The sequence below is a fragment of the Podarcis pityusensis genome (genome assembly GCF_964106645.2).
Source record: "Podarcis pityusensis genome assembly, chromosome: 16".
Taxonomy (NCBI): domain Eukaryota; kingdom Metazoa; phylum Chordata; class Lepidosauria; order Squamata; family Lacertidae; genus Podarcis; species Podarcis pityusensis.
Window position 1 is genome coordinate 41610571 of NC_138041.1, and position 18095 is coordinate 41628665.

The window sequence follows — 18095 nt, forward strand, 5'->3', positions numbered from 1 at the left end:
GGGGGGGGCAGCTCCCCAGCTAAGCTGCAGGACATGGTCACACTATTTGCTACAGCAGGGAATGTCAATGGGACATCAAAGCCACTAATATAAACAGATTTATTATCATCTTTCGGAAGAAAACCCACTGTCTGGTTAGTTAAAAGAAAGTGGTAATTAATTATTAACCCTGACTCCCAATATGAGCTTTGAGATCTCTCCAAGTAATAATTACACTTAAGTAGCACAGCTGGAGAACACAGAGCAATGCTGTAGCAGCCCAGGAAATCAAAGGCAAGATCAAGGTGACTTAACTTGCAATATCCCCTTTCAAACAGTCTCCTTTAGAGACTAGGCACACAGCTCTTGCCTGCTGCCAGCAGCTGGCAGGATGCAGCAGACACCCAGGAATTGAAATACAGCAGAAAGGGAGCCCTGTGGTTGCCTGTGGACCTGCAGGTGGTGGTGGGGAGGATGTCAGAGGGGTCTCTAGAGAGGTGAGGAGCCCCCCTGCCCTAGGGTCACTCTCAGAATCAGGAGAGGACGGAGCCTTTTGCACACACGCTGCCCCAGCTGGCATGACCAGAAGCTAAGCAATGTCTCACTGGGACTGTACAGAAGGTGGTCTCCCAAGAGCCCCAAATGCCTTGCTCCTTCCTGGTCTTTCCTCCTGAGCTGCCCTGAGCTAAGCCAAGGTCTGGAGAACCCAGGCTGGTGGTGAGGAGTTCTCTCCACTAAGCAACAGCTGTAGACATCAGCAAGCCTTAGCAGCAGCTCATGGATTACCAGGAAAGGCAGCTTACTAGGTTGTGTGAACCAGGCCAGTCAGATCCATTTGAAGAGCCCAAACTAAGGTGCTGTTGGCTTTCCTGAAGCAATAGCTCCTTCTGCTGGCCATGAACAGAAAGCGCTGATTCCATGCACTTGAACGCATTTGATGGTGTTCAGTTAACTATGCAGCAAGCTCGCCAATGCAACTACTTGGCACATGTGGATGGATACCTGTCAAGTCAATTGCCCATAAAGTCCTGCCAAGTTGAGGGGAAATTCCCATCCATCTTCCTGCTGCGCAAGATTTATGATCAGATGTAGAAGTGTGGTAAAACTGCATTCATCTCTCAGAACAATGTTGCAAAATAAAAAAAAATCCTTCCAGTAGCACCTTTTTATTTTTTATTTTATTTTGTTTCAACTATGGCAGACCAACATGGCTACCTACCTGTAACCACAATGTTACAGGCTTAGCAAATGGTTACCCCAGGCGCACTGTGGAAGAATACTTTCCCCCAAAGACTGTGAGTTGAAGGTTCTGGAGGGGCAGCGATGCCAACAAGAGACAACATGGGGCTGCCCAGTGAATGCAGAAGGGAGAAGGAAGGGCATGGGGGCTTCTATGGCTCCTCTCCCAAGACTGCTGTGTTCTAAGGAGGGTCATGGGCCTGCAGGGGCCTGCAAAAGCATTTCTTCCTGGGGGCTGCCCTGGCCCCGGCTTGCAGCCCTTCTCTCTTCCATGAAGTTATGGCGTCTCTGCTTCAGCTCCTGAGCGACACTAGATATGTGTAAAATGCAGTATTATTATTATTATTATTATTATTATTATTATTAATCATGATGAGCCTGAGAGTTGAAAGCAGAACTTTGCTGCCAATCTCCCTTGAATGGCTGCCATCCCTATCGATCCTGCTCTGCTTTCTGAATTACACAAGGGTGGTGTTCTCCCCCCACCCATTCCACAGCCATTCCCAAGGAGTCAAGATGTTCCACCAATTTCTCCCATCTTCACTTCCGAAGGGCACTTGGGGGTTGAACATGTCATCTCTGGAGCACAGAAAATCTCGTGACCGCAGGGAGTGGAAGCGCTCTCAGGCCGCTGCTGGGCTGATTTAACTCAAAGTGACGCGCCTGTCATAGCCAGGATGGGGGCCTGTGCCACAAGGACCCCGCTTAGCTGCTAGTTCAGGCGGGTGACTATCTTCTCGGAGCAAAGGCACAGGAGAGTTGTCTAGAGGACCCACATTGGCAGATGAGGTGGGGGGAAGGAAGGTGCTGCCAGGTGGGGCGATGCAAGCCTCTTCCTGCCTAACACGCGACAGAAGAGCCGGCTCAGAGGCGTTGGCGCTTTCCCATACTCTGCCCCTGATGCTGACTGCTGTCTGTGAGGGGAACCCCTTGCTGGAGGAGGGGGAGCAGCCAGAGCTCAAGTCCCATAAAGGGAGGGGCAGGGTTGCCTAATGCATGGGGACTACATTCAGTGGGGTGAGGGGAGTGCACTCTGCACATGTTCAAGAGACCCTTTTCTGTATTTTTGCATCACATGTTCCAGGTGCTCTCTAGGAATGGGGGCACTTTTAACCATCTCCATAAAGCTGCTCTTTCAGTAACGCCAAAGCTGAGCATCCACAGAGACTCTGCCCCTGCTGGGTGTCAAATAAAAGCCACAGAGTGACAACTCTTGGAATGTCGTGCACGGTTCCGGTTGCCTCACCTCAAAGGAGATATTGTGGTTCTAGAAAAGGTTCAGAAAAGATAGACCGGGAAGGATCCAGGGGCTGAAGAAACTCCTGCATGAGGTGACAACATGAGGCTTCTTTGTTTGAAGACAAGGGGAGTCAGAGGTCAGATGAAAGAAGAGAGAGAAAAGCTTTCCTTCCACTTTCATAATACTCAACATGGAGCATTCAATGAAGCTGTACAGTGAAAGATTCAGAGCAGACAAAAGAAAGTACCTGGTCATGCAGTTAAACTGTGGAACTCCCTCCCACAGGAAGCAGGGATGGTGAAAGAGAGGATTGGACAAATTCATAAAGCATAAATGGTCATGCTCTGCCATTCACTGCCTTCACCGTGGGAGGCAGCTGTGCTTCTGAAGGCCCCTTGCTGGGGATGCCAAGCGAGGAGCGTGCTGTTGCTGTGCTCAGGTCCAGCTTCCAGGCTTTCCTTGGACATCTGCGTGGTCCCTATCAGAAGACGATGCTGACCGGGATGGCCCCACTTTGGCCTGATCCAGCCGCAGGGCTCTGTTGACACAGCATGCCATGCCAAGCTACTGAGAAGCCCAAGCAGGGAGGGTAGGCAGGGCTGCGCCCGGAAATGCAATTGAGTGGGCCATCAGAGAACCATCGAATTGTAAAGTTGGAAGCGATGCCCAAAGGTCATCTAATCCAACCCCCTGCAATTCAGGAATCTCAACTGCACAATCCCCATAAGAGTCACAGAAGCTCCAGAGCAGAAGCTGGCAAACAGTCTGCTCCGCCCACACACTGTGAGCCAAAGGCAGTGGTGGCCCTTGCTCTCCAGGGTGGCCAAGGGCTCAAAGCAGGCCCAGCTGTGTGTGAGGCGAACAGGGGCACACTGCCAGCCTCGCTTCTCGTGGCCCCCTCTCTTTCTAGGAAACAGGCACTGCTTCCTGTGCCCTGTCAGCGCCCTCTGGCTCCTTCAAGGCCCATGGGAATGGCCTGCCACAAGCCGCAGCCAAGCCACAGCCAAGCCTCGGTCTCCTGCGTCCGAGGCCGCCTCTGCCTCTCTGAGCTCTCTGCTGGTTAATTGCTGGCACACTCTCTCTGAACGTGCGAAACACCCTCTGACAGGGCGTGTGATTTATTACTGCCCACTGCAAAACGGAACAAAATCAATTGCCTATTACCTCACTTAGCAAGAGCCTGTCACCGCCTGGGAGCAGCTGGGGGGAGTGGAAAGGCAGGCCAGGCCTGGCCCAGCCAAGCTGTGGCCACCCTTTGCCCCACCAGTTCCAGGACAGATAATATTTGCTCTGCGTGGCATGGGGGCTGGGGGGCTGCTCCAGCTTGACCTGAATCCCTGCGGCATTGGTGCATCACAAGACCCTCCCAGCCTGGTGCATTCCCAAGGTGAATGAATCCCTTTGCTTTGGTCTGTCAGGCAAGGCTGCCTGTTGGCACCCAAGCTCATGATGGAAAGAGCTGCCATTGCAGCCTCTGGCCCAGAACGCCCCCCAACTGAAGCTGTGAGAGAGCTGGGGGGAGGATGCACCCCTTGCCCATCCTCAAAGGTACTCTCCTCCAGTTGATCCTCCCACCCCACCCCAAGGATCAGCCTGGGGCAAGGCATTGAACCCCCTCCCCGGGGGAGCAGATGCCAACTAAGCCTCAGGCAGGGAGAGAGACAGGCTGTTGGGTGGGGGGAGGCACATGGCTAGTGGGGGTGGCAGGCAAGTGGCATTCCTGCCATTCTATCCCAAGGCTGAATCTGTTGTGATGGCTGTGCAGAGGCTCTTCTGGTGGTTTGGGGTCTGCTGGGGTCCCCTTCCCCACCTGGCCTTGGTGGAAGAGAAGCCCCTTCCCTGGTCCAAGAACAAAGGCAGGATATGCTTGTGAAACATGGACCACTTATAAACGCCATCTCCAACTCCTCGACAGATTCCATCAACAGTATCTCCGGATAATTTTACACATCACTTGGGAAGACAGGCAAACTAATATCAGTGTAGTGGAAGAAGCAAAGAAGCAATGATTCTTCAACATCAACTTTGTTGGACTGGTCATGTTGTGCGGATGCCTGATTAACTTCTTCCAAAGCAACTACTCTATTCTGAACTTAAAAATGGAAAGTGTAATGCCGGTGGTCAACAAAAAAGGTTTAAAGACTGTCTCAAGACAAATCTAAAAAAATGTAGTATAAACTGGGAGCACTCCAGCTGGAGAACAGCCTTTACCAAAGGTGTCATGGACTTTGAAGACACTCGAACTTAGGAAGCAAGGGAGAAATGTGCTAAGTGGAAGGCATGCTTGGCAAATCCTCACCGTGATCAACTCCTGCCCAGAAAGCAACGTCCCCACCGTGGAAGGACCTGTGGATCCAGAATTGGCCTCCACAGTCACTTACAGACTCACTGTTAAGACTGTGTTCATGGAAGACAATCTTACTTGACTACAATGGATAGAAGAAGAAGAAGAAGAAGAAGAAGAAGAAGAAGAAGAAGAAGAAGAAGAAGAAGAAGAAGAAGAAGAAGAAGAAGAGAAACTTGTAGCAGAGTCAGCAGCTGCTCCCGCCTGGGTGCTGCATGGAGGTGAAGCCCAAGTCCAAGCGGGCACCCAGAACGATTCCAGCAGCTGCATCCCAGGAGGGCAAGGGGACACGGGGCTGGCATCAGATTTCTTCCTGATTTCCTCCTTAGGTTGGCATGTTTAAGGGCTTCTGCAGTCTATATGCTGGGGAACTCCTGGCAAGGGGCTCAGGCACACCATTTGGGGAGAGGCGGGCTCAGCCTTCTGCTGATGTGTCGCTTTTGGGAAGGGAGAATCACGATGTGCTGTGACTGAGCACCTGCTTTGAGTGCAGAAGGTCCCACTCCAGACCTTGGCCAGCTCTGTTCATTCAGCTCTCTCTGAGAGACTCTTGGAATGGGGACCCCTGAGCTGCAACCTGTGTGAGTGGGGCTGCTCCCGTTCCCACCCCCTTGCGCCCCTGCCCCACTCCCTGCCTTTGCAACCCCACAAGGCCCACATTGTTCTGGTCTCTCCATAGCCTTGTTCTGCACAATGCGCCTTGTGGGGGGTGCTCTCCCTCCCCCCCCCCACAGGTTGCCATGGCTACCCCTTGGGCTCTGTGACTATATCAGAGACCTCCGCTTCCCTCCCCCCTCCCAGGAAGGGAAGGAAGGTGCTTGTGAGCATGCCTGGAGATGCCACAATGGCAGGAGGGGGAGGGGGTTCTGCGTGGGAGGAAGGGGTCTGCATGCATTTCAATGGGCCAGACAGCAAAGGCCTGGCAGCCCCCTCCCCCCTCCCGGCCTTTGTTATGCCCAAGAGCCAAATTCCCTTGCCTCTATCCCAGCTCTCAGGGTGTCAGGTTACCTGGACAAAGGGGGCTTTGTGGGGAAGAGGGGCAGGTGCAGGGGGGGGCTTGCTGATGCAGCAGCCCGCTTGTCGGTGGGAGGCTGGGCTTTGAGGGCAAGGCCGGGTGCCTTCCTTCTCCAGCCCCCCTCCTGCCCACCTGCCAGCGAGGCTCTCTCCTGGCCTAGAAGCTGACGATGTGCCCCATGTTGCCCGGCCCTTTGAGGGTGGACCTGCCTTCCACTTACAAAGGAAAGGGTGAATCCGGGAGTGTGTCTGCATGTGTGAGAGAGATGTTCAAAGCATGCACAGAAGGCAACAGGAAGCAGGGACGTCTTGTAGGCTAGTCTGCCTTAGAAGGAGCAGATGGGTCCTGCACGCTGCAGAAGATGCTGTGGAGAAACGGGAACAGGGCGGAGAGAGCCTGGCATGGATGGGTGTGCCACATCTGGTGGCGCTGCCTTTGCAGGAGGGTCTGCTGCCACCCCCACCCCCTCCCGCTGCATGGAGCCTCAGAGATGGGGCTCATTTGTTGCCAGGGTAAACAACCTCAGGCAACGGCCAAAGGCAAAAGCTTGTGGTGCCTTCTGTGCCAGCTTTTAAATACCTGCTGAAGACGACTTTATTCCACCAGGCCTATGCAGGCAATTAAGAAGACTTCATTCCACAGAGGTCTATGGATTTTGTTGTCTGGTTTCATGTTTTTATATTACTGTAAACTGCTCACGGCTGTGATATATTTTTATGATATAGCAATATATAAGTATTTCTATAAATAAATAAACAACTTTGGTCCCATACAGAGGTCCTCTCCCCCCCACACACACACTTCTGCCCCCTTTATGGTGCCTTTTCAGAAGAGGGCTCTGAGCTCATGCCTCTCAATTTAGCCTGCTGCTCCTCTGGAAGCTGCCTCTGGCATGCTCTACTACGGGGAATTTTTATGGCTGGGATTTGCAAGGGTATTTTGAGGGCCAGCCTGTTGCCAGGCGGAGGGAGGGGGGCGAGAGGCAGGTTTCTTCCTACTGGGGCCTATATTTAGAGAGGCCCTTGCTCCGACCCCCCCCCCCAATCCTGCTTTCTCCTCATCCCCAACCTCGGAGCCTGAGGCCCACAGGGTGGCTTTGTCCTTTGTTTTGGGGCCTTTGAACATCTAAACCTGGTTTAGCACAGGAGCATCTGCCAGAAACTCCTTCCATCACCAAAGAGGCCCCCACTGCCACTGCTGCAGCCACACGCATGGCCTTTGCAAACCCCCCTCTGTGGCACTGATGACTCCAGGTTTGAGGGGTCCTGGCTGCCACCGCCTCCTCTGCCATCCCATGAAAACAGGTCCCAGGAGACCCTGCCACTGCCTTTGGTACCTGATGTGAGAATCCCCCTTCCTCTTCTGCTGCCTTTGCCAACAACAAAGGCGTTTCAGTTCAAAGGAGAGATCTAGCCCACCACCAGGAGCCTTGAGGCTGCAGTCGGCCAGCATCCGCAGGGGGCAAGGGGGAAGTGTCCACTCCAATTCATCCATCATGTGTTGATGACAGGTGACTGGAAGCCCCCTGCTGTGATCTGTGGACAGCTGACCAGTCCTCAGCTTCAGTTGGGGCAGATGCTGGGCTGGGGCTGGCCGGGTTTGACTTGCCTCTTTTTCTCCCAACGTGAGTGGCGGCTCTGGAAGGAGGATGACCTTAGTCGTCAATCACTCACGGGACTAGGAGGACTCTGGCTGGGCAGAGGCAGTCCTTAGGCACGCAGCGCATGCCCTAGAAAACCTTTGTCTCCCAAAGCTCCACGTTGCTTGTGTGGAAATAGCCAGATGTTGAACAAGAAAGAAATGCCAGGTGGGGGAGACCAGGCTGGATTTCTAACTGGAGACATACCCCATGCAGATGTGCGTGTGTGCAAACACTTTATTGCAAATTCATCAATATGCTAGTCAGGCTTGTGACTGTCCAGAGATTTGACTGAGATTCACAATAAGGCAGAGAATATTTCCATTTGCTTAAAAAAGTGGTACCGTATTTTTCGCTCTATAAGACGCACTTTTTCCCTCCTAAAAAGTAAGGGGAAATGTGTGTGCGTCTTATGGAGCGAATGCAGGCAGGAGGCTCTGCTCAGCGCTCCCTTAAAGAGCGCGCGGAGCATGTGTGCTGCCCTTCTCCCTCCTTGGGGAAAAGCCCCCAAGAGCCGCACACATGCTCCGCGCGCTCTTTAAAGGGAGCGCAGCTCTTGGGGGAGCCTTCATCCCTCTGCCCTGAAGAGGCTTTGCCCAGCTATCCCACAAGCCAGAACAGCAAGAGGCTATCCCAGAAGCCAAATCTCTCTTGCTGTTGTGGCTTCTGGGAGTCAGACTAATTTTTTTTCTTGTTTTCCTCCTCCAAAAACAAGGTGCATCTTATGGTCTGGCGCATCTTATAGAGCAAAAAATACGGTACTTTGGCAAGGAGGAGGAGGGGGGGAGGAGGAGGGGGAAAGCAAGCTATGGTTCAATGGAGGACAAGAAGAGAGACTGGGCAAGAGGAGAGTCTTAGCATGGCTCCCTACTCCTTGGTGCCCTTGTGAGGGAGCTGGCTGGCCGCCTCTGCCACCTGCCTTCAGCTCACCTGGAAGGGAGAAAATGTCCCTCCCCAGCAACCACCACAAGGGGAGTGGAGGCAGACCAGGTGGAGGAAGAGAGCTATTAATAGGCCACCCTTTGTGGTGCCCCCCCCCCATCTTTTCTCTCTTCAGTGTTCAGCGTGTTTTATGGTTCTTATTACCAAGAATCCTACCCAGTTGTGACCCTGAGTGGGAAATCCTTTCCATGCTGAGGTCTGCCTTGATGGAAAACTGCCGGCTTAGCAATTGTGAGTAGAGGAAAAATAGAATCATGGAATTTTATACTTGGAAGGGACCCCAAGGGTCATCTAGTCCAACCCCCTGCAATGCAGGAAACTCAGCTAAAGCATCCATGACAGGTGGCCATCCAACCTCTGCTTAAAAACCTCCAAGGAAGGAGAGTCCACAGCCTCCCAAGGGAGACCGTTCCATTGTCCAACAGCTCCTTTTGTCAGAAAGTTCTTCCTGAGGTTTCAGCAGAATCTCCTTTCGGCTGAATGAACCGGCAAAGCAAGGTGGCCAGATCTGAAAAGGCAAAACCCCTCTCTCACCCTGCTCTCAATTAAAGCTTGTGAGCCATTAGTCAGTCACTCTCGCTAATAAGTTGCTCTCTTACGTAAAGTGCTCTTAAGTGACAAATCTCTCCTGTTACCAGTCTGCAGAGCATTGTTGTTATGGCGCTGAAATGCCTTGTCTTCAGGCAAGGTTCTTGCTACACGAGGGCTCCCCATGTCGACGACTGTTTACACAGGTTGGAAGAACACATCATCAAAGTGAGTTGAAAGCATGCCAGTGCGGATGGCTCTAAGGCTGTCTTTCCGCTTCTCTGGAGGCATCTCTCTGCAAAGCAGGCTGGCTGCAAGCGAAACCACCAGCCCTCCCCACAGGACACAAGCAGAAAGGCCGGCCGCTGCTCTTGCACATGCAAAGGAGAACCCAGCCAGCCTCTGGTCTGGGGCGGAAGGAGTGGAGCACAGTTTGGGCAGAGATGGCCAGTTGCCCCACGGAGGACATGCCAGGTGGGGGGCACCACAAAGCCTTGCCAATGCTGCTCCTAGGAAGATGCTTCTTCAGCAATGATGCCTATGGTGCCCTCATGCTAGCACAGCTCGGCCAGGATGCTGGCTGCTGAGGTGGCTGTCTGAGATGGGGAACACAGTGAGCCGGTTTCCTCCCCCTCCTCCTCCTCGCTGGAGGTCTCCTGCCCAGTGCATACCAGGCACAGCCCTGGGAATCTGGGCTCCTCACAGCGGAGGCTACAAGCCTCCCATGTTGTGCTGGAGGCGGACCTCTCTCTCCTGTATCTTGGGCTGGGTGAGTCCCTCCTTCACTGCCAGGTAGCCACCTCTTGGGAATCTGACTTTGCTGGAATTTACTCAGGGGGAGGCAAGAGCCAGCAAGGGGCGTGAGGACTCCCAGCCACAAAGTGTCCAGCCAGATAGAAATGTGAGCCACAGAGACAGCCCAAGCGCACCAACCTGCGTCTCCACCAGCCCCCGTCTGAAGGAGCAGCCAGGCAGCCAAGCAAAAGAGCGAGGCAGCCTCCTGGCCTCCCTCCCAGTCCTGTGGCCTGATCCAAAGTCTTGCTTCTTCTTGCTTGCCGCTTGGTCCTCCTCAGCCTGCATTTCATTCCAAGATGGACTTTGGACTCATTAATTTTAAGAGACTTGCCCTGGCAGAATCTCAAATAATTCTCTCCCACTAGATAGCTACAATTATGAATGGTGCCGGCTCCCTCGATGGCTGGCAATTCCCATTCCCTTCCCCTGATTTAATGACCTATTTGTATTCTATCAATAAATGAAGTTCTCAGGGCCACCCGTAAATGGAAGAGGCACACTATGCTCCGGTAGCCAAAGCCGGGGGGAGAAATCTCATCAGAGAGCCCAAATGTCTTGTAGGATGCGACTGCTTGACTTATTGGCCTCTCCTCTTGGCTGCACTTGAATATTAAGCGTTGTATTAATAGCTCACTCTTAATTATCCATGAGTAATGTACTACAACTGGAAAATTAATGGAGGGGAGCACTACAAAAATGAGAATTTCTACTCCCTCTCTTGGACACGTTTCCAAGGAGGCTGCAGCAGACACGTGCGGGCAGCAGCCCCCCCCCCCCACCGTGGGCTGCCCTCCTCACCAAGGCTGGTGGGGCTTGGGGGCTACATGAGTCCACACAAACCCCTACAGAAGTCACAGGAGGCTTAGAAATGGTTGGCATAGGTGAGTACTATTTCAGGCTGGGAAAGGTCAGAGTGGAAGAAAGCTGAGGGCAAAGTCTAGGGGGCCCCAAGGTCAAGCTGATCTGCAGCGGCTGCCGCTGCTCCCGGGTACATGGCAAGGTGCACAATCACTAGGCAGGGGGCGCATGGGGGCCATAGGGCAACTGGCTCCTTTAGCCAAGTCACCAGGCAGCAGCAGCAATCGAAGTGGGCAAAAAAAGAGTCCTGTCCAAAGAACAAACCTGTCACTGGAGCCAGAACTCACCAGGCCTCAGTTCTGGAAACTGGTTCCAGTGCCAAGGACTGGAACATGTGACATAAAGAATAAGGAAAGTGTGTCTCTGAGCACAAGCAGAGTAACTCTTTCTCAGTACTAAGAGTGACCCACAAGTCTGCACTGAGGGGGCTGGAAGATTGTAGTTTGCTGCCTTGCTTCCCGAGGACTGTGCTCCACCAAGTGTAATCTGCCCCCCACCCTTGGCCTGGTGGGATTATGTCTCAGAATATCCTCTCTGGGGAGGGACCATGGGGCAAGGACTGCAGATCCCAACATGCAGTCCCAGGTAAATAAGCTGCTTCCCGTGGGCTCCTGACAGTGTTTTCCTGATGCCTGCAGCCCTTTTCTTGTGGTGCCAGGGGGCCCCTAAATAGGAGCTGCACTTCTTTTGCTTGGTCCAGACCAAACCTGCTTCAAGCACCTCTTCACGGAGGCATCCAGTTTATCTCCTCTGGCCTTGAAAACTGATCCCCATTCTTGGAAGTTCATGATAAAGCTGTTAGAACAAATCAGAAGTAGTTCTAAGTTTTTAAAAGGAATAGCAGCAATCTATTCAGAACAAAAAGCCCATCTAATTATAAATCAGGTGATAACGGATGATTGTAAGTTCCAAAAAGGAACGAGACAAGGATGCCCACTATCACCATTATTGTTTATCCTGGTCTTGGAAGTACTTGCCAAAAAGAGCAAATAAAGAGATCACAGGTGTAAAAACTGGGAAAAGTGAATTCAAGTTAAAAGCGTATGCAGATGACCTAGTGATAACAGTGGAAGAACCTAAAACTTCACTCCCTAAAGTAATAGAAAAAATTCAGAAATTTGGGGAAGTGGCAGGATTTAAGCTAAATAGGAATAAAACTAAATTATTAGTTAAAAACATGAAGGAAGAAGAAAGAACTGAGTTAGAACAAAACACTGAGACTGAAGTCCATAAAAAGGTTAAATATTTAGGGATTTGGTTAACATCAAGAAATATAAACCTATTTAAAAATAACTATGAAAAAATTTGGCTTGAGGTAAAAAGAAATTTAGAAATATGGAGTACAATGAATCTCTCATTGTCAGGAAAAATATCGGCGATTAAAATGAATGTGTTGCCAAAAATGCTATTTCTTTTTCAAGCAATGCCAGTCATCCTGAAAGATGAATGTTTTAAAAAATGGCAGAAAGAGATTTCAAAATACGGTACTTACAGATGTAAAAGACAGAGGCAGGTTTGTATAAATTGTATTATGAATCTGCTTGTTTGGTATGGATCAGGGACTGGATGAGATTGGACAAGCAAGAGGCATTAGAACTAGAAGGACATGACAACAGATTCGGCTGGCACGCATGCTTATGGTACGGGAAAGGGAAGGTTCATAGAAGTTTTTACAAGCATATAATTAGGAAATCACTAATGAGAGTATGGGAGAGATACGAAGACTTATTGGAACAAAAGACCCTGTGGTGGCTTTCACCACATGAAGCATTACTGCTCAAACCACTTGGAAAGAAAGGAAAATGGCTCACATATGTTGATTTATTAAAGGACCGTGATGGAAAATGGAAATTAAGAGATTACGATGAGATCAAAGGCCACTTTCAGAGTTGGTTGCATTATCGACAACTATATGAAACACATGAAGAAGACACCAAGAAAGGATTCAGTTACACAAGATCTAGGTTTCAAACGGAAGTGATCGAAGGGAAAGTGAAATTACTGAAGGCAGCATATTATTAGAATGGGAGACAAAAGATGAAGAGATAAAATCAGTTATTATTAAATGGGCACAAGATGTAGGTCATAACATTATGATGGAAGATTGGGGAAAATTATGGAAAACTGATTTAAAATTTACAGATTGTTCCCTACTGAAGGAGAATTACATGAAGAAGATGTACACCAGTGCAGTTAGGGAAAATGTACAAAACTAGTTCAAATATATGTTGGAAGTGTAAGGAAAAGGAAGGGACATTTTATCATATGTGGTGGGATTGTAATGTAATTTTAAAAAATTGGGAAATGATATATAATGAATTGAAGAAAATGTTCCATTTAACATTTGTTTAAAAACCTGAAGCATTTTTGTTAGGGATTGTAGGGAAAAATCTGCCAAAAAAGCTGAAAAACATCTTTATGTATGCGACAATGGCTGTGAGAGTTCTAATAGAAAGGGAGTTCATGATGGCTGGGAGTTTGTTAAGAGGGAGATACTAAAAGCACAACGTCAGGCAATACCAATGAGACAGAAACACGGAAGGTGCCTAAAGAAGCCAGGGTGGCTATCTAAAGAACTTTTAACTGAGTTAAGATTTAAAAAGGATGTGTACAAAAAATGGAAAAGGGGGGAAACCACCAAAGAGGAATTCAAACAAATAGCCAGCACGTGTAGACACAAAGTCAGAAAAGCTAAAGCACAGAATGAACTCAGGCTTGCTAGAGAGGTTAAAAGCAACAAAAAAGGCTTTTATGGGTATGTCCGTAGCAAAAGGAAGAACAAAGAAACAGTGGGGTCACTCAGAGGAGAAGATGGTGAAATGCAAACAGGGGACACAGAAAGGGCTGAACTCCTCAATGCCTTCTTTGCCTCAGTCTTCTCCGATAAAGAAAACAATGCCCGACCTGAAGAATTTGGAGCAAATGATTCAGCAAAGGAAACACAGCCCAGAATAACTAAGGAGATAGTACAAGAATACTTGGCTAGTTTAGATGTATTCAAGTCTCCAGGGCCAGATGAACTGCATCCAAGAGTATTAAAAGAACTGGCAGATGTGATCTCAGAACCACTGGCAGTCATTTTTGAGAATTCCTGGAGAACAGGCGAAGTCCCGGCAGACTGGAGGAGGGCAAATGTTGTCCCTATTTTCAAAAAGGGGAAAAGAGAGGACCCAAATAATTACCGCCCAGTCAGTCTGACATCAATACCAGGGAAGATTCTGGAGCAGATCATTAAGCAAACAGTCTGTGAGCACCTAGAAAGGAATGCTGTGATCACCAATAGTCAGCATGGATTTCTGAAAAATAAGTCATGTCAGACTAACCTGATCTCGTTTTTTGACAGAATTACAAGCCTGGTAGATGAAGGGAACGCAGTGGATGTAGCCTACCTTGATTTCAGCAAGGCATTTGACAAGGTGCCTCATGATATTCTTGTAAAGAAGCTGGTAAAATGCGGTCTTGACTATGCTACCACTCAGTGGATTTGTAACTGGCTGACTGACCGAACCCAAAGGGTGCTCATCAATGGTTCCTCTTCATCCTGGAGAAGAGTGACTAGTGGGGTGCCACAGGGTTCTGTCTTGGGCCCGGTCTTATTCAACATCTTTATCAACGACTTGGATGATGGACTCAAGGGCATCCTGATCAAATTTGCAGATGACACCAAATTGGGAGGGGTGGCTAACACCCCAGAGGACAGGATCACACTTCAAAACGACCTTGACAGATTAGAGAACTGGGCCAAAACAAACAAGATGAATTTTAACAGGGAGAAATGTAAAGTCTTGCACTTGGGCAAAAAAAATGAGAGGCACAAATACAAGATGGGGGACACCTGGCTTGAGAGCAGTACATGTGAAAAGGATCTAGGAGTCTTGGTTGACCACAAACTTGACATGAGCCATCAGTGTGACGCGGCAGCTAAAAAAGCCAATGCAATTCTGGGCTGCATCAATAGGAGTATAGCATCTAGATCAAGGGAAGTAATAGTGCCACTGTATTCTGCTCTGGTCAGACCTCACCTGGAGTACTGTGTCCAGTTCTGGGCACCACAGTTCAAGAAGGACACTGACAAACTGGAACGTGTCCAGAGGAGGGCAACCAAAATGGTCAAAGGCCTGGAAACGATGCCTTATGAGGAACGGCTAAGAGAGCTGGGCATGTTTAGCCTGGAGAAGAGGAGGTTAAGGGGTGATATGATAGCCATGTTCAAATATATAAAAGGATGTCACACAGAGGAGGGAGAAAGGTTGTTTTCTGCTGCTCCAGAGAAGCGGACACGGAGCAATGGATCCAAACTACAAGAAAGAAGATTCCACCTAAACATTAGGAAGAACTTCCTGACAGTAAGAGCTGTTCGACAGTGGAATTTGCTGCCAAGGAGTGTGGTGGAATCTCCTTCTTTGGAGGTCTTTAAGCAGAGGCTTGACAACCATATGTCAGGAGTGCTCTGATGGTGTTTCCTGCTTGGCAGGGGGTTGGACTCGATGGCCCTTGTGGTCTCTTCCAACTCTATGATTCTATGATTCTATGATTCTATGATTCTATAATAGCACAAGGATGGAAGACTAAAGAAACTCCAACTAAAGAATCATGGCAAGAAAAAATGATGGACTATGCAGAACTGGCAAAATTGACATATAAGCTACGGGACAAGGATAACTGTGACTTTAAAGATGAATGGGAACCCTTTACAAAGTATCTGAAGACGCAACAAAGTGAACTGGACTCCTTGGCTGGCTTTGAATAAACATTCACAAACCTTTTATTGGTAATAATCAGCTAAATAGTTTGAGGATCTATACAACTGTGTAACATGCAGAAAACAGCATTCTCAGAGAAATCAAAGACTGGAACTGAGGGAAGCCGGGGGGGGGGAGGAAAAATATGGGGGGGGGGGAATAAGGATGATATGTTTCTGGATAATATGTCTTGTTTTAATTTTGAATTTTAAAAAGTTTAAAAAACAGAAAAAGAAAAGGAAACTGAACCCCATTCAAGATCTCATTTCTGCAGTCTACATCCACTGCGAGCTACAGCTCTTCTCCTTCTCAGCAAATCTGACCTCCTTTAGCTCACTTCCCCCCACAGGACAATGTATACCTGTAGTCTGAGCTGCATGTCATGCAAAGGGTGTTACACCTGCTCCCCTCATGGTAGTGGGGGAGACTGGAGAGATGCAGGCATCTCATTTCCCCAGTCATGAACGTTTCAAAAGAGCTACAGGAAGGAGCATGGCTGCATATTCTGCGGCGGGGGGGTATCTAACAGCAGCCTCGTCGCCTCCAGTAAACGCAGACTGTTTCCAAAGGTTCTTTTGAGTCATGAAAACTCAAGGTAAATCACTGAGGAATGACAGTGCTGGGTCACCTCCATAGCAGAGTGCTTTTCAGGAGAGATTCAACTGCATCCTGGGAATTCAGGTTTGCACAGCTAAGGGGGATTAAAGTGGCCCTTTGCCTTGGCTTCTCCAGGAAACCTCTTCCCTGGGCTTTCATCCTGACTTGCTTCTGTAGAGGCTCTCCCTCTTTCCCTCAATCAGTCATTTACCCCACACTTTTTAGTGCATTTCCCGTTACTTTCCTAACCGCAAAAAGTCCATTTTTGAAAAGTTGATTTGTTGCAACTGAGTGCTTTAATCTATTACAATTGTGCAAAACTAAATTTCTGATAAGTGGTTGAATCCCACCAACAAAAAATGGAGAGTCTGGAGGCAACCTCCATCACAAGAAGTCCACTTTTAAAAAATGCCAAACCTTTTCAGGTTAGGAAAGTGACACAAAAATTCACTAAAAAGTGTGGGATAAACTTTGGTCAAAGAATCCTGGGACCTGTAGTTTGTTAAGAGTGTTGGGAACTGTAGCTCTGTGAATTGGGGGGGGAGAGAGAAACAATGTGCTTCAAATGTATGGCACCGTCTTCTCCTCGGTTCAAACATGGATGGATGCTCAATGATTCGGTGATGGGAGGAGCCTCCTGTCTATACATTATTCCCTGTGCCTTGGAAATATGAGTCAGATATTTCCCTCATGTCACCACATGTCACCACATCAGATGGCTGACATTTCTCTTTCTCTTTCCAGCTCCTGCTAAATATCTCATCAGAACCTAATGCTGCCCCGTCCCTGAATTGGGTCAAGAGCCCACCCAGTCCCACCCCAGTGGCCAACCAGAGACCCACAAGGGAAGCCCACAGGCAGGGGGGCAACACCCTCCTCACTTGGGATCCCTGCAACTGGCATTATTCAGAGGCATGAAGGTCTTTGGCAGGGAAGGTGGAGCACAGCTGCCACTCGCCCTCCATGCCACCACCATCCAGTCGCATGAGATGAAGTGGTCAGGAGCATGGGCATATAAATAAAAATACTTAACTAAAAGTAGAAATGATCAGAATATTTGAAATGGAAATACTTGCTGAGGTCACTTGGATGATGTTGTGGTGCATCCTCACGGCGCAGCTGGCAACCCCATCGAGAGAGAGGAGTGGATTCCTCGAACTGACAAGCACATTGCAGGTAACTTGGTTCTGGAAGCTTCTCATAGTTTCCGGCATTTTCTCCTAAAGTTTTCTTATTGGATTTACTGGAATGGTTTCCAGCAAATCCAAGAAAAGTTGTTTTGTTTGGCATATTAAAAAATAAGATGAAAAAAGGCAAAAATCCAGGCCTGCATGGTGCAAGGAAAATCCAATGGCAGATTTGCTCTGCTTCATGTACCACTTTTGGAATAATCCTGGTGATTATCTTTGGATTTTCAATGCATTTGCAGACATGGGCGATTCCTCCCACCTCCCCTCTGTCTTTCCACGCCTCCTGCCAAAGACTAGTGCATGGGTAGTCAAACTAAGGCCTGGGGGCCGGATCAGGCCCAATCACCTTCTAAATCTGACCCACGGACGGTCCGGGAATCAGAGTGTTTTTACATGAGTAGAATGTGTGCTTTTATTTAAAATGCATCACTGGGTTATTTGTGGGGCATAAGAATTTGTTCATTACAGTGGTACCTCAGGTTACATACTTAATTCGTTCCGGAGGCCCGTTCTTAACCTGAAACTGTTCTTAACCTGAAGCACCACTTTAGCTAATGGGGCCTCCCGCTGCCGCTGCGCCGCTGGAGCACGATTTCTGTTCTCATCCTGAAGCAAAGTTCTTAACCTGAGGTACTATTTCAGGGTTAGCAGAGTCTGTAACCTGAAGCGTATGTAACCCAAGGTACCACTGTATTATTTTTTTCAAAATACAGTCCAGCTCCCCACAAGGTCTGAGGGACAGTGGACCGGCCCCCTGCTGAAAAAGTTGGCTGACCCCTGGACTAGTGTCTCATCTGAGTTTCCAGTTGCTGAACAACAAGCTTCTGGGGCTCCCCAGGTGGGCTATGGGGATTTCCTGCCATTTCCCAAAGAACCCAGTTAACCCAGTTCTCTCTCTCTCTCACACACACACACACACACACACACACACGGAAACTCTGCTGTGTCTTGGATGGGAATTAAACTCTGGAGGTTGAATGGTTGTGT